The sequence below is a fragment of the Pleurodeles waltl genome, chromosome 11 (genome assembly GCF_031143425.1).
Source record: "Pleurodeles waltl isolate 20211129_DDA chromosome 11, aPleWal1.hap1.20221129, whole genome shotgun sequence".
NCBI classification, from domain to species: Eukaryota; Metazoa; Chordata; class Amphibia; order Caudata; family Salamandridae; genus Pleurodeles; species Pleurodeles waltl.
Genome location: NC_090450.1, coordinates 832,048,880 through 832,066,224, shown reverse-complemented (window position 1 = coordinate 832,066,224; position 17,345 = coordinate 832,048,880).

Here is a 17,345-nt window from a genome sequence, read left to right as displayed (position 1 = left end):
CGATCTACAAAATGATCAAGGACAGGCCTAATCTTAAAAAGATGGTCACAATCAGGGTGATCTAGTGGTAAGGCTAAAGCATTGTCGACAAAATGCAGCATCCGAAGAAGAAGCAAATACCGATTACAAGTCATTGTTGCAGGAAATATAGCCATTGCCATCAAGGGACTAGAAGACCAATAAGAACCCAGTGACGGCTTCCTTATCAACCCCATCAAAAAAGTCAAACCCAAGAACTTTTTCATCTCTTCCAAACTTGTGGGAATCCAATGGGTTGCTCTAGACTGAGGCCCTAGTCTGGCAGCGTTGTCCTTCAAATACTGCTCTGCATACAAATTAGTCTGCTCCGCAATCTCTTCCAAAAATACATCATCCATAAACAACTCAAAGAAATTGATAGGCAAAAAGTTTTCTGTATTTACTCTACACCCTGGGAGACTAGTAAAGGCAGGTAACTGTGGCTGTTCCATGTTTGGGGCAACCCAGGTGTCAGGTCTTCCAGCTGGAAGCTTATCAGACGCTGGCTGCTGCACCATTGGCAAATCGATGTCCTCCTTGAAAACAGGCCCTTCATCTGCACTGAGACTGGCTTCCTCTTCCTCCTCTGCATCAGATGCAGACTCAAAAAGCATGGCAACAATCTGTTGAGCGGTCACTCTGTGGCTAGCCATGATACTTTCTAAGAAGTGTAAAATGATAAATGCGCCAACAGCAACCAGCACTGTCTAAAATAAGTAATAAACAAAGTGTGGCTTTATTACAAAGAGTTCTGTATTCAAAAACTATACCACTCACTTGCCTGAAAAAGCTAGCCTCGCCAGCAACTAATCTGCACAGACTCAGCAATCACAAATGATATCCCAGTAAAAAGAAAAGCATATTAGACATAAGACAACACAAATATTGTGCACAAATCTAAGGACCATTTCACACACCATCTGGCATTTAGTACACCACCTACAAACATGTCATTCATGCATGGCAACAGTACTCCTTTTGAGTACATTTACTTACCTAAAACATGCACCTACGCAAACCGCAGGTCAACCACTGCCAAAACAAGCCACAACAAAAGAAGCAAAAGCTTTGAACTAGAACAAAATATAGAAATAAACTGTTATAATCACAAATGCAAACTCTTCGCCAGTTGAGAAACACCCTGCCACTAAACAGTTAAAAATGTTCCCTGGTGTCTAGTGGTCTCCGGGGAAGATGGGCCTCAAAAAATGCTAGGGCGATCTGCCCCCAAAGGGGGCAGAAACGGCATAAAATATTATGCCCCCCTGCACAAAAAACACACACAAAAAAAGAAAATTACTGGTGCCTAGTGGATTCTGCCTCCCTTGGGGGCAGATGGGCCAAAAAAAGAAGGCCTGTCTGCCCCCAAGGGGGGCAGAGCTGCCTAAAAGTGTTTGTCCCCCACACAAAAAACAAATAGAAACACATCCCTGGTGCCATTGTGGCTTCTACCCCCTCCAGGGGCAGATTGGCTGAAAAATAATTAGCCGATCTGCCTCTGGGGGGGGGCAGAAATGGCATATAAGATTATGCCCCCTTGGGGGACCGGCTCTTGCCCAAGGGGCTGCCCCCCCGGACAAAAAACTCACACACACACATAATCCCTGGTATCTAGTGGATTCTGCCTACATTGGGAGCCGATGGGTCAAACAAACAAGGCCGATGTGTCCTCAAGGGGGGCAGAACTACCTAAAAGTGTTAGTCCCCCTTTGGGGGACAACCCTTGCCCAAGGGGCCGCCCCGCTAAAAAACCACATAAAAAAACACATCCCTGGTGCCATTGTGGCTTCTACCCCCGGGGGGTCAGATCGGTTGAAAAATAATTAGCCAATTTGCCCCCAGGGGGCACAAATGGTGTATAACATTATGCCCCCTTGGGGGATCGGCTCTTGCCCAACAGGCTCCCCCCCACACAAAAAATTCACACACACACACACATAATCCTTGGTGCCTAGTTGATTCTGCCTCCCTTGAGGGCCGATGGGCCAAAAAAACAAGGCCGATATGTCCCCACGGGGGACAGAACTACCTAAAACTTTTTGTCCCCCTTTGGGGGACGACCCTTGCCCAAGGGGCCGCCCCCACTAAAAAAAAGAAAAAAAAACACATCCCTGGTGCCATTGTGGCTTCTACCCCCCGGGGGGGCAGATCAGTTGAAAAATAATTAGCCAATCTGCCTCCGGGGAGGCAGAAATGGCATATAACATTATGCCCCTTTGGGGGAGCGGCCCTTGCCCAAGGGTTCACCCCCCCACACAAAAACTCACAGACACACATATAATCCCTGGTGCCTAGTGGATTCTGCCCCCCTTGTGGGCAGATGGGCCAAAAAACAAGCCCAGAACTACCTGATAGTGTTTGTCCCCCTTTTGGGGGCGACCCTTGCTCATGGGGCCGCCCCCGCACAAAATACACACATGCACATAGAACAAATTCACTCTTGGAAAAGGAAAACCCTTTGCTTTCCCCCGATGTCTCTTTTGTATCAACCCCCGCCCCGCCGGAGAAGAAACGTACCTTCTTCTTGGTGGACGCGCAGGAAGCAAATGGCTTCCTGCACGTCTTGCAGCCTCTAATGATGTCAGCGCATGATCGAGTGCTGACGTCATTAGATAGAGGTGGGGAGGCGGGAGTGGAAGGGGAAGAGATCCCCATTCCAGCCTTGTCGGGGTGGGGTGGAAGGGAGGCCCTCGGGGGAAGTGCCAGCGCTTCCCTAAGGGCTAGGTGCAGGACGTAACGGTTACGTCCTGGACACATGAGCGGTGCTGCCCAGGACATAACCGTTACGTCCCAGTGACCCTAGGGGTTAAGCAGAGACGTCATGCTCAATTTGAGCCTGTGGTTGCAGGTGGGAAACCCTGGGGCTCATTTTTAGAGACCGCCATATACTTTTCCTCAAAAGACCTTGACCCACAGCAAGAGAGACAAAAACACAAATGAGGAAAACGAGGAGAAAGATAGAAAAAAGTGTGAAAGGAGAAAAACAAGAATGACACTGACCCACTGAGACACTCACACAACCACTCACAGATCCACTGAGACACTCATGCACCCATTCATAGACCCACTCAGGCACTCACACACCCACTCACAGACCCGCTCGAATGCTTATGGACCCAGTCACAGACCAACTCACACCCACACACAGACCCACTCAGACACTCATGCACCCATTCACACAGTTAGATAGTTGCACAACCATGAACATTCACAGATTCAGACAGTCAGGCACCCACTCAGAAACCCACTCATACACTGTGGCAGCCACTCACAGACCCACTAATACACTGATGCACACACTCACATACCTAGTCAGTCCCTCATGCACCCACTCACAGATCCACTAACACACTCATGTACCCATTCACAGATCCACTCATGCACCCAGTCACAGACCCAGTCAGGTATGTACACACCCATTCACAGACCCAATCAGACACTGACACACTCACTCACACCTACTCAGACACTGATGCACCCACTCACAGACCCACTCATACACTTACTCACCCACTCCCAGATTCCGTTAGATACTCACACACCCACTCACAAACCCAGTGCCATTGTGCCAAGTGCAATATCCTATAATAGGTGACAAGGAAGTGTCCATGTCAGACAGGAAACATTTCAACACTGTACACTTCAACAAGTGGCACCTGTCCCAATAAAGTCAAGGAGGTAGTATACATGTTACTCAGATAGACCTCACATGTGCCAATGAAAGGATCACTATTGGCATCAGGTTCAATATGTCAGGGAAGATATCTCCTGAATACACAAAACAATGAATCAGTAAGCCCCATGATAGTCACCACTAATGTCTGACACTCAATACAATGCCATTGATGATAATATTTGAGTGTTTCTGTAGAAACCATTTGCATTCTGCATGTTGGAGAAACACAGAACATGATAGGACTAATAGATGTACCTCAACCTGTTGTCCAATGAGAAGCAACATCCATATTTTGGAAATTCCAACCCTGGTGTCTGTGGATGAATGTCTGTACCCAAATGCATACAATGTAAACATCACTGCAAGTCACTCCATGATGCATGCCAACAGTCAGGGCACCATCCTCAACCATTGCACATGTGCTGTGCACTTTTCCACATAATTCCACATCAAGGCTATAGATACACACAGATTGTTTCTATATTCTGGGCCTACCTGTTATATCCCTCATTGCTACTGCAGTTCCACAAGCCAAATGACATACTATGATGCATGAAGGTGTCTGTCAGAGACAATAAACAGTGGTGACACACTTCTGTCTGTGGCACAACATGAAGTGTACCACCATTGTAACTGTACTAATCCGCAAACAGATTTCCATGCACATAGATGTGAGGGAATACAGACATCACTGAATCAACATGGGAAGAACCTGCATGAAATTGAAGATCAAGAATGTTTCCTAAAAAGAAAAGAATGCATGCTGACATGTAGGTACAAGGAATGTTGGCAACAATCATGGGACATAATTCATGTCAAAGAACATTCCCCACTTTCAAAGATAAGGTAGTTTCCTACATCTGCAAACAATTGGCCATAAAAGCCATGTCACATGTATTATGGACTCCTACACATCACAGACTGCAATGAGACACCAGTACCCATTGTATACTGAAGATAACTAGCTTCTGGGTGGCAGATGTCTGCATGCACACATACCCAGCTACATGGCAGAGGACAGTGATCCATAACCTACTTACCTTTGGCCTGTAAAATATAGGGGTAGTGATCTGTAGGTTAGTAATTACAAACACTACAACAAGAAACAGTACATGAATGATCACTGTACACAGCCATTTGTGGTCCCTGCAGAGCACGAAGTTTGAGGATTCTCCCTCAGTTCTGTACTAGGTCCCAAAGTCAAAAGGCAAGGCACACCAATTTGATACACATGACGTCAACACAAACAATCTCCCATCTACTGTGTGACAAATGGCTCATCCCTTATTGTTTGGGGGATCAGTCAGTACCTCAGTCAATCAGTTGGCAATGGGACATGCCGTAATTTGCTGTGTACTCACCACTCTATGCCTGCTGTGCTGCCCTCAAACGCCAATCAAGCTCCGGTTAGGCCACTGCCAGAATGCAAGCCATCAGGGGGGTCATCGTCCGATGGGCACCCCGCCCACATTGGGAGTACAACCCTTTTTGGGCCTACACGATCTTCCAGGCCCAGCTGTCACGGAAGCTCTCATTATTCTAATGAGGCTACTGGATTTTGAGTGGCAGAATTGCCTGTGGTGTGGGAGACTGAGGCGGTCATTCCAACCCTGGCGGTCGGTGATAAAGCAGCGGCCAACCCGCCAACAGGCAGGCGGTCAAAAAAATGGAATTCTGACCCTGGCGGGAACCGCCAACACAGGCCGCCACTTTAACACTCCGACCGCCACGGCGGGACAGACAAACAGCGCGGCGGTCACCGCCAACAGGCAGGCGGCAGACAATGTACCGCCCACAGTATCACAACTCACCAATCCGCCACCTTTTCCGGGGCGGGAGCCCCGCCGATAAAAACACTGCGGAAACAGACTACGAACGGGAAAACGCTCACCTCTATGCACTCCACGAGGACGTAGGACAGCATGGAACCCGAATTAAACATCCTACCAGCTCTTGTCTACCTGCTCATCTACCACGAGTACGAACTCCGGCGCAGAAGACAACGGTGAGCACTGCACCTACGACACAGGGGAGGGGGGAGGACGAAAGGTTACGGGCACACCCCCCCCCCCAACTATCAACATACCAATGCAGAGCAACAACTGAGTGACACCCCCCAAACCCCCCTGAAAAATGCAAAGACACAATAAAATTTTAATTTAAATTTATGTATAAATTAGGTTCATTGAAGTCATGGAAAATTATCGTCATGAAATATCAAAGCAAAAATCATGAACAGTGCGAAAGCTATGTACATAGTCAATAAGTCCTGCTCAGTGTGTCAAATATCCACAGTCCGTGGGCCAATGTCTACCAAACACATGGGCAAAACCCACACAGGAGACCTGAGTCCGTTGGAGAGAATCAGATGACAAAACTACAGGCACCTCAGGGGGAAGGGAAGGGGGGGCACCTCAGCCACAGGAGTCCACGACGCCAGAACCACGAAGGGGCCACCATGCCCACTGTGCCATCCTGGGGAGTGCAAAGCCACAGTCCATCAGGTGGATTACAGACTCCACTGGTCATGGAGGAGGCAGGGTGCCCAGAGTGCAGCGTGAACACTAGCTCGACACAGAACTGGCACTGTCAATGGGCCAGCGGAGCGGTGCTTGAGACGGCGGGGCCCAGCGGAGCTGTGCTTGACAGGAAGGGCCCAGCAGAGCGGTGCTTGAGACGGCGGGGCCCAGCGGAGCGGTGCCTGACAGGAAGGGCCCAGCAGAGTGGTGCTTGACAGGAAGGGCCCAGCGGAGCGGTGCTTGACAGGAAGGGCCCAGCAGAGCGGTGCTTGAGATGGCGTGGCCCTGTTCAGCGGTGCCTGTCTTTCACGGCGGGGCCCTGTTCAGCGGTGCCTGTCTTCACGGCGGGGCCCTGTTCAGCGGTGCCTTTCTTGTCTATCAAGGGAGCCAGACCTGGCCAGGACTCCCTGCTTAGTCACCCTCCGACCGTGCAGTTGCTGGACCCTCCTGTGACGGAGTCCTGGGCCCGTGGGTGTCCTCCGTCACACCCGGGATGGGGCTTGTGGGGCCCTCCTGGTCCGCGCCCCTGCTGGCTGACTTCTCCGCCCTGCTGCCCTTGCCCTCCTTCGATGAGGCTCTCTGGCCCTTGCCTGCCCTTGATGTTGTGGCAGGTGACGGGCCACAACTTTGCTCCTTGGGGGCAGCCGTGTCAGCCTTCTCACGGCGGGCCTTGTTTTTACGGGTTCTCTTTCCAGGGGGGGGGCTGGCTGTTCCCTTGCTGCTGGCCGATGTATCTGTGCTGGGAAAGGGTGGACTCCAAAACCCGTGCACAATGGTCAGACTTGATGCAGGGCTGGTGGTGGCTGAGGTGCTCTTCGGACTCTTACCAGATGGAGGGGGTGGGTCAGGTGGTGCAAAGAGGTCAAGTTTGGAGAGGAAAAGTTTTTTAGGAGCAATGGGAAGGGTAGGTGCAGTGGGTATGGGAGTGGAGGGAGAGGATGTGGTTGTAGGAGAGTCAGGTGTGCTGTCTATGGGTGCAGGTGCTTGTGACGTAGGCTGTTGTGTGGTGGTTGGCTGTTGTGTGGGTGGCGGCCTGCGTTTGTGTGTTTTGGAAGAGGGGGTGACAGACACAGTGGGAGAGGACACAGGGGACGTGTAAATGGCAGTGGGGGTGGTGACTGCACGTGTGCGGACTGTACTGGAGGGTGTGGTGGTGATGGAAGTACTGGCTGATGGTGGTGTGCATGCAGGTGTGAGTGGAGACGTCACAGGGAGGGGGGAGGGAGACGAGGAGGAGGGGGACACAGAGGTGGTAGTGACTGTTGCCATGGCTGCATCTGGATGTTGCTTGGGTGAATGCTTGTGGGATCTGTGGTGCTTATGTCTGGATGAGCTGCCCTTGGGTGTTGAGGTGTGTGCAGGCTGGTCTGATGTTGTGGATGGGATAGGCTGAGGAACAGGAGACTGGGAGACGGTGGAGGCAGTTAGAAGAGGGAGGCTGGAAACAGGGACAATGGCTGCCGTCAGTGCTGAGGCCAGAGCATTGAACGATTGTTGATGGGCAGCCTGACCCGAATGAATGCCCTCCAGGTATGCATTGCTCCGATGCACCTCCCTCTCTACCCCCTGGATGGCATTCAAAAGGGTAGACTGCCCAACAATGATGGTCTGTAGGAGGTCAATGACCTCCTCACTGAGGGCAGCAGGGGTAACTGGGGCAGGGCCTGAGGTGCCTGGGGCGAAGGAGATGGCCGCCTTCTTGGGCGAGCGGGCACGGAGCGAAGGCTGAGGGGCTGCTGGGAGGGCGGAGCTGGTGCGCTGGGTGGCGGCTGTACCTGTTGAGGTGGGGGTCACGGATGTTGCCGCCACCGTTAGGGAGCTCCCTTCCGAGGACGTGTCAGTGTCGCTGGTGTCACCACGGGTCCCCGTTGTGGAGCTCCCCTCGCCCTCCGTATCACTGGTGACCTCGGTGTCTGTAGCATGGCCCACTGGGGCCTTGTGAGTTGCAGCTCCCTCGTGCTCCGATGCCAATTCTCCTCCGCCTGATGATGCTAATGCACACATGCACAAGAAGATAAAGAAAAAGGGTGGGGGGAGAAATAAAGACAGGTTGAGTGCATGCATTGTCAACACCGTTGGCGGAGAGGACAGACACAGGAGCCTCCAGCACTACGCCGTGCAATCGGGGTACACTACTCAGTACTTGTGACTAGGCCTACAGGTCTATGGACAACAAATGCACACATGGGTGATGCTGGACCATGGATTGCTGTACTTGGCACCCTACAGAGGTGGGGGGCGGGGGCACAGGGCCATGCCTAAAGGAGGGGACTACACTACAGAAAACGCCCGGGCCTAATGTCACCCACAGCCCTCCTCCCGCACCCAGGCACCTCCACTGCGCGTAAAGATAGCAGAATGTGCTGGTACTCACCCCCTTGTGTCTGCTGTGATGTCCTCACGCGCCCATCCAAATCGGGGTAGGCCACCGCCAGGATCCGGGACATCAGGGGGGTCAAGGTACGACTGGCACCCCTCCTACGTTGGGAGGCCATCCCCAGCAGTGACTCGGCGGTCTTCCTGGTCCCGCGGCGGATGTCCTCCCACCTCTTTCGGCAGTGGGTGCCCCGTCTGTTGTGGACCCCCAGGGCCCGGACTTCCTTGGCGATGGCACGCCAAATGTCGACTTTCTGATGGGCGCTGACCTATTTGACATGTACAGGGTGGGAAAGGAAATTTCAACATTTTTCTGCATGTTAGATGTGATTGCCCCCCTCCCCAACCCTGCCATGTGGCACATGCTCTCATCTGTCGTGCCTTGCACTCCTCATTCGCTCCCCACCCCACCATCTTACATCCACCATACACAACCCAGGCATAGCCCATTCAATGTGCACCCAGTGTACTTACCTGTTGGTCTGGAGGATCGTAGAGTAGCGCATACTGGGGCAGGACCCCATCCACAAGTTTCTCCAACTCTTCTGAAGTGAAGGCAGGGGCCCTTTCCCCAGTCGCAGCAGCCATTGTCTCTTTCAAACCGAGGTCACAGCAGCACTTGCAGTATAGGTCCTCTCCTGTGGATGATCAGGTCTCGAGTGATTAAGCAGATAGAAAATGGCGGTCACGCCCGCGGCGGTGCGTACCGGCGCGGTGCGTACCGCGACCGCCGGCGCACATCGTCATTGGCTCCTGAGACCCATAGGGTGCAATGTTAACCAATGCGCCTTCGCACTGCGGTCTTCGACCGCCTACCGCCACGGTGTGCCACGCCAGCGCGTTGACCTCACATCCCACTGTCACACTTCTCAGGTCAGGCAGCCGCCATTACAAGGGCCCACATGGCTTAATTGCTACTGCGTCACACAGGCCTAGGCCTTGCATTGCCACTCATACAAGCCTTTCAATGCATAGCGATTCGTGTACTGTGCAAGCTGGGTGAACGTACCTGTGGGTTGCTTGACTCTGTGCTCCATGTTGTCCTTCCTAGGCACCGTCCGCTGGGACTTGCGAGGAGAAGGATGAATCCTCCCGTGTACCAACCGCTGGTGGACCTGTCGACAATGGAAGAACGACATATTATACTTCGATACAGACTTGACCGAGCCACTATACATGAACTGTGTGCCCAGCTGGAGCCAGACCTGATGTCCCCCATCCGCCAACCCACAGGGATTCCCCCTCTGGTGCAGGTTCTGTCAGTACTCCATTTTTTGGCAAGTGGGTCTTTTCAGACAACAGTGGCCATGTCATCAGGTATGTCTCAGCCTATGTTTTCTAAGGTTTTGTCCAGAGTGTTGTCTGCCCTGATGAAATACATGCGGAGATACATTGTTTTCCCTGAGGAGGGTGATTTGGCCACTGTGAAGGGTGATTTCTATGCCCTTGGACATATCCCCAACATCATTGGTGCCATTGATGGGACCCATGTGGCTTTAGTACCCCCAAAAGACAATGAGCAGGTGTACAGAAATAGAAAAAATTACCATTCGATGAATGTCCAGGTGGTCTGTTTGGCTGACCAGTACATCTCCCATCTAAATGCCAAGTTCCCTGGGTCAGTGCATGACGCGTATGTCATGCGAAATAGCAGCATCCCTTATGTGATGGAACAGCTACAGAGACACCGTGTGTGGCTAATAGGTGACTCTGGTTACCCCAACCTGCCTTGGCTATTGACCCCAGTGAGGAATCCCCGGACCAGGGCAGAGGAACGGTACAATGAGGCACATGGGCGAACTAGGAGGACTATAGAACGGACCTTCGGGGTCCTGAAGGCCAGGTTTAGGTGCCTGCATATGACAGGTGGATCCCTAATGTACTCACCAAAGAAGGTGTGTCATATCATTGTGGCCTGCTGTATGCTTCACAATCTTGCATTGCGACGCCAGGTGCCTTTCCTGCAGGAGGATGGTCCAGATGGTGGTTTTGTAGCAGCTGTGGAGCCTGTGGAGAGTGAAGAAGAGGAAGACGACGGGGACGACACGGACAACAGGGACACACCGGTATACAACAGTATTTTCAGTAGCACACAGGTAAGAATCACCCACGCTATTTTACATTTACTTCTGGCCTCCTGCATCTCTACTTTCTTTGTTTCCCCCCAGTTCCTTTTAACTGATTTTTGACTTTCCCTTCCCTTTTCAGAGCTGTATGACCCACAGCCTGACTTCTGCTTTGTTTGCCCATGGACTAATGCTTATTGACATTGGTATGTTGTCATCACAATGTAACTGAACATTATTGCACCGTTATGTGTAATACATTTGTAAAGAATACAAGCAGACTCCTGAAATTTTAAGTGCAATTGGTGATTTATTTTAAGTGCTGCATATAGGTCCATGATAGTAAAACGGTGATGGGTGGGGGTGGAGTAATGTCCATGGCAGAGTCCAGTTCTCAGTAGCACAGGTGCATTGTCCATATGCCTGTGGAAGGATGGAGCAGGGGCAGTTCAAGGTTGGACAGGGTGACAATGTGGGACAGTGGGATGACATCAGGGGGTATCTTATGCTGGCGGGGGTCTTGGCATCCTACTCTGTCTTCTTGTGTGATCTCAGGTTCCGCTTGCGGGGTGGTTGATCTTCAGCAGGAGGTGGGGTTCTGGTGGCCTGTTGTTGTGTGGGGGCTTCCTGTCCACTAGCGCCGGCGGAGGTGGTAGGTTGTTCGTCGTCCGGGCTAGTGACAGGGGCCCTTTGGGGTGCCACATGGTCCCGCAATGTGGTTACTATCTGGTTGAGGGCCAGGACGATGGTCCCCATTGCGGTACCGATGTTCCTGAGTTCGTCTCTGAACCCCATGTACCGTTCCTCCTGCTGTGCCTGGATCTCCTGGAACCTGGCCAGTACCGTCGCCATAGTCTCCTGGGAGTGGTGGTATGCACCCATGATGGTGGTGAGGGCCTCTTGGAGAGTGGGTTCCCTGGGCCGGTCAACCCCCTCTCGCACAGCAGCCCTCCCAGTTCCCCTGTTTCCCCGGGCCTCTGTCCCCTGGACGGTGTGCCCACTACCACTGCCCCCAGGTCCCTGTTGTTGTTGGGGTGGTGGGTCAGCCTGGGTGCCCTGTAGTGGCGGACACAACGCTGATTGACGCGTCCTGGAGACAGAGGCATGGGCCCGCTGGGTGGGAGCTGTGCTGGTATTCGCAGAGGGGGTTGGGTCTGCTGTGACCTGTGTCTGTGTGTGGGGAACCGACTGTCCAGAGGTCCCCGATGGTCCGGGCTGGTCATCAGGTTCTAGGTCGACAGAGCTGCTGTCATCACTGGGGGCCTGTTCTGGGGCGGGATGGACAAATCTGGACCCTCCTGGCCGGTGTGTTGGCGTTCGGGCCCTGCAGGGGTAAAAGAGTATGGTTATTGCTTCTGTGTGTGCCATGGCGTGCGATTTGTGGGTGCCCTTGTCCCCCAGTGCTGGCATTCCCTTGTGGGAGGAGTTGTGAGGGTGGTTTGTGGGGGGGGATGGGTATGTGCAGTGGTCATGCTTAGGTGATGGGTGTCTATGGTTTGTGTTGGCATTCAGGGATTGGTGTTGTGTTGGGTGGGTTGTGCTGGTGAGACATTGGCAGGGAGGATGTGTGCTGGGGGGTTAGGGGTGAGGGTAGGGGTGTGGGTTGGCATGCTGGTGGTTGGGGGGGGTGAAGTAGTTGGGATTAGACTTACCAGAGTCCATTCCTCTGCCTACTCCAGCGAGGCCCTCAGGATGCAGGATGTTCAAGACCTCTTGCTCCCATGCTGTGAATTCAGGTGGAGTGGGTGGGGGTCCGCCGCCAGTCTTCTGCACAGCGATGTTGTGTCTTGACACCATCGACCGCACCTTCCCCCGTAGGTCGTTCCAGCGCTTTCGGATGTCTTCCCGGTTTCTGGGATGCTGTCCCACAGCGTTGACCCTGTCGACGATCCTTTGCCATAGCTCCGCCTTCCTGGCTATTGTGGTGTGCTGCACCTGTGTGCCGAATAGCTGGGGCTCTACCCTAATTATTTCCTCCACCATGACCCTGAGTTCTTGGTCCAAGAACCTGGGGTGTCTTTGGGGTGCCGTGGGGTGGTGTGGGGTGGTGTTTGTGGTGATGAGTGTGGTGTGTGTGGTGGTGTGTGGTGTTTTGTGCATGGATGTAGTGTGGGTGATGATGTTGTGTTCCTCTGTGTGTTGGGGCTCTCTCTCGCCTTCTCTCCGAATTTCTAGTAGTGGGGGTTTGTGGGTGATGTGGGTGTGTGTTTTATAGTTGATTGGATGTGTGGGAGTGGTGTTTGTATGTGTATCAGGTGTGTGTATTTCAAATTGTCCAATGTGGCTGTGTTTTGGAGCTGGGTGTGTATTTTGACCGCAGCGGTGTGTAACGCCAATGGAATACCGCGGTTAAATGACCGCCGCGTGGATTCGTGGGTCGTAATGGCATGGGCGTGTTTGTGTTGGCGTGACGGTGGAGGTTTGGTCATCTCCAGTTTATCGCTGACCGCTGATGAGGCGGCCTTCCGCGGATGTCGGGTTTTTGGCGGTTTGGCAGTTGTGGGTCAGAATGACCGTGACGGTTTACCGCGGCCGCGGCGGTAGAATGGCGGTCTTCTGACCGGCGGTAAGAGCCTTTTACCGCCGAGGTCAGAATGACCCCCTGAGTCTTTGATATTGATCAATAGGAAGTGTATTTGCAGGAACGTGGTATTCTAGTTCATATTGCAAAAATTCTTAAGTTTGTAATTTGGGGTAAAAAATGTAGTCTACATCAGTGGCTGTCAAAGACATTGCCCATTGTATCCAACGTGGATGTAATGCTTTAGCGTTCGGAACGCTGGCTTTGGTGACAGCCTCAAGGGCTGGAATGGGAGAAACGACAATAATGCGCTTGACCTGGGCTAGAGGTCTTTCTTTAATGATAGCCATCTGTACAGCAGTGAGAATTTTCTAAGTGGGGGCAAAGCGTTGTTCTGCTGCTGGGTACAAATGAGATTTGTATGCAGTTGGGACGGTCTCACCCTCATTAAATGTTACATAGGTGAAACCAATGGCACCAGCAATTAGTCTGAGGACCAAGTGTGTTTTGTTGTCCCTTGTGTGTAAATGTTGTGCTGCATTCATGTCTGTTTGCAGCTCTCTGAGAATGCGTGTGTGTTTGACTGTCGAAAATGTACTTGAAAAGTAAGTATGTATTAAGTCATATAAAGTTTTTATGCGTGTTGCATATTCAGGAATGTAAGTTCTGCCAAAAGTTAGGAATCCCAATAGAGATTGGAGTTTTTTAATGGTATTTGGAGGTTGTAATTGTGCGCATTTTTCTAAGAATTGTGGTGCTAGGCTCTTTCCTTCACTCAATAGCTCATATCCCAGAAACAGGACACTGAGGAAGTCTATTTTTTTTTCTTTTTAAGTTGAATTTGAAACCAAATTCAGCAAATACCACAACAATGCAGACTACTCGTCTTAAATGTTGTGGCAATTCAACATCCGTGAGACAGATATCTTCTACATAGGACAATGCTTCTGGGTCAATGTCGTGCAAAAGTGCAGTCACATGAGCTGCGAACAGTCCTGGACTGTTCTTGGACCCCAAAGGTAAACAACAGAATTATTTCTTGGAGCCTAGTGCGCTGAAACTTGTTAAGTCTCTACTCTCAGGCGCTATATTTTGGCAGAAGAAACCATTGAAAATGTCCAGTGTTGTTTTGTATTTTTTACGCACTATGTTGTTCATCAGTGCTGTGCTATGTGAATCCGGTTTAGCTACAGGGAATAAAGGATTATTCATTGGGGAGACACAGGGTTTAATTACGCCCTGGTACTCTAGTTGTGTGAGAATCACTCTCATGGGTGCTTTTGCATCATGTTTTATTGGATACTGGGGTTGTGGCTGATTTTTAATATGAATTACATGGTAGGGGGAATCTTTGTCCCATCCTACTTGGTTGCGATATAACACCGGTGCCTGCACCAATGCCCAATCAATGACATAGAATTCTGCGAGTTCCTCTGGAACAAGGGGTGAGAAAGAAAGTTTAATAACATCTTCCCCATATGGGCAGGTACAGACAAATTCAGGTTGTCAGTCTTGTTCGGCCAACAGAATATCATTTACATTTACCACGCAATCCCAAAAGATTGTGTCTATTGTGCGTTCAATGTCTCCTTCTAACTGTAACGTTACTTTGCACACCCTGTCAGGCGTGGAGACACGCATGCCCGCAGTCTCTACTTGTAGAAAGTCATCAGTTGCTTTCACCTCCAGATGCTCTAGAAGACTCCGGCAAACTATTGTGACCTCTGCCACATTGTATAGCAGCGCTAGTGCCCACTTCTTGTTCTTCAAAAGGACCCTCTTCTTGAGTGGCATGTCAAACCGCAACTGCTTCCTCCTTTTTCTTTTCAAATTGGGGTTTTTGTTGAGGAGGTTTATCTTCCTTTTTAATAGAAACCTCTGATGAGCATTGTGATTCCTGTCTCGGTTTCACGTACTCTGTTCTTCACTATGACCTCCTACCTCTCTTACTGCGTTTTTCCAAGGAGTCCTGAAAGGAACGAGATTGGCATGTATCAATATATTGATATCTGTCAGGATTTTGTATATCCGTGCGTGGAGATTCTCCCCTTTCTTTTTTAGGAGTTTGTTGTTTTTTATCCCAGCGTTTCTTATTACCCTCAGGCGCTTGCTTGGTAAACTCTTTACTAGATTTACCCTGAAATTGTGGTTTAGTTGGTCTGGCCCCCAGAATATCCTGACCAATACTAGAGTAGGTCTCTGCGATAATCTTTGGCAGCTCACGTTCTTGATCCTGTTGAGGAACATCCCGGAGTTGCATGCGCACTGCTTGTGCGATTGCTTCCCCTTTCAAATTACTCAAAATAATTTAGGATAATGTGACAAAGTTGCCCATTAGTTACATCCCCAAGTGTTGGTGTACCGTGTGCGGTAGTATAGAGCACCGCAAATACTGTTCCCCATGTATTTCAGTTATCTATTGTGGGAACCATCCCAAATGGCAAGCACATTGTTAATATTCTATCTTTATCCTGAGGTCCCGTATGGGGAAATACTGCTTCCAGTGCGTTTATTTTTTGAGCTAGCCAAAATGGAATTTCTTCTCGTTTGGCGGGTACCTTACCCATGATCGAATGTACCGTTGCAGGGTTAATGCCTGGCGTCACTGCATGTGGTTGCGCCAGAGCAGCACGTGCTGGGTTTGTATTACAAACTGTACTAAACGTCTGTATATCGCCGTCAGCTCAGTATATAAGAGAAGGACTTCAGTGACTGCTAAGTTAGCTACTGCAGGGTGTGGTGTATAAGTGGCCATTATAGGCCAGGTAGGACCATCATTACTTAGAGGATCTAACCTAACTGGTAAATTCGTGTTGGGTAGGGTGCCATCATGCCAATTATTATGTTCTTGATATTATGTTCTTGATAAGAAAAAGGTATTTCTAAATATGCAGATGCTCTGTATTGTCCAGGTACATTTGCAGATGTATAGTGATGAAATGTGTTTGTGTTCCCATCAACTGCTGGAAACGTGACCCAAGAATAGAAAAGTGCTGTTCTATAAGCTGCATGTGCATCCACCGCAAATTTTACTGGACCCCCCCTGGGCCATTAGGCCATTTGCCAATATATATACAGTCAGGGGTTGTCTCATATTGACTGCAATTGCTACATGTTGCGGATTTGCCATATTAGATGGTAAATTTGTTCAGAGATAAGCACACCAAATGGGGATTTTCCTTTTACGGTTCAAGCTTGAACAACCTCCAGCATCAGATAGGGTGTCCTACTTAGCTGAGGAGGAAATCCTCAATACCACGGAGGTCTTCGTATATAGTACTGAGGTGTCTTTGTATACAGTGAGACAGAGATACTCAGGAGGACCCAAACATTAGAGCCTCACCAAACGTCAGCGGCGCCATGTCACATAGGCTCTCATTATTCTAATGAGACTACTGGATTTTGAGTGGCAGAATCGCCTGTTGTGTGGGAGACTGAGTCTAACCCACTACAGGTGACACTTGTCGCTCCTGTCTAGGTTTTGCTCCGGCTTTCTAGAAGTGCCTTATCTCCACCCAAGGATAGGGATGATTGAGCAGCCGAGCACATGACCTAATTGATTTCTCAGGGAAAACATGGTCACTCAGCTCTCATCCATTTCTCTCAGTTACATTAGTGTCACATACACAATGACAAACATAGGCAGTATATGTTTCAATAATGTTTTAATGAAGTGACTGCATCTTAGATAGCAAAGCATGGGCTGCAATAACCAGGACGATACAGCATGACAAGATTAAAATTGTGACAAGGAGAGTAAAGCATAGAAATAACGCTACCATATTGTCCCTAGAGTCAATAGACTAATTCTTAGCTTGGCTATAATAGAGCACAGTGTGTTGAGCTCTAATTCTGCCCTTCAGGCCCCTTTGGGAAGGCATCATTCCCCCATACCTGAGCAAAGACCTGAAGTCTGCAGAAGCAGCTGTAGCGAAGCGTTCATCAATCAGCATGCAGTTGTGGTTCTCTGGCAGGAATCTCCCTCTAACGTGTAAAGGACAAGGAAGTGTTTTTATAATAAAACAGCTGATGTTCTGAGAAAAGGTCCCTACGTAAGGATGTGTGTTTTTCTGTGAATTTCAGAGACAAAACTTGTACCACGTACACCTGTAACCTATCTTACTACAGCCTCGGAAGAAGCACATAGTGAGAAAAAATGCCTTGTTTGA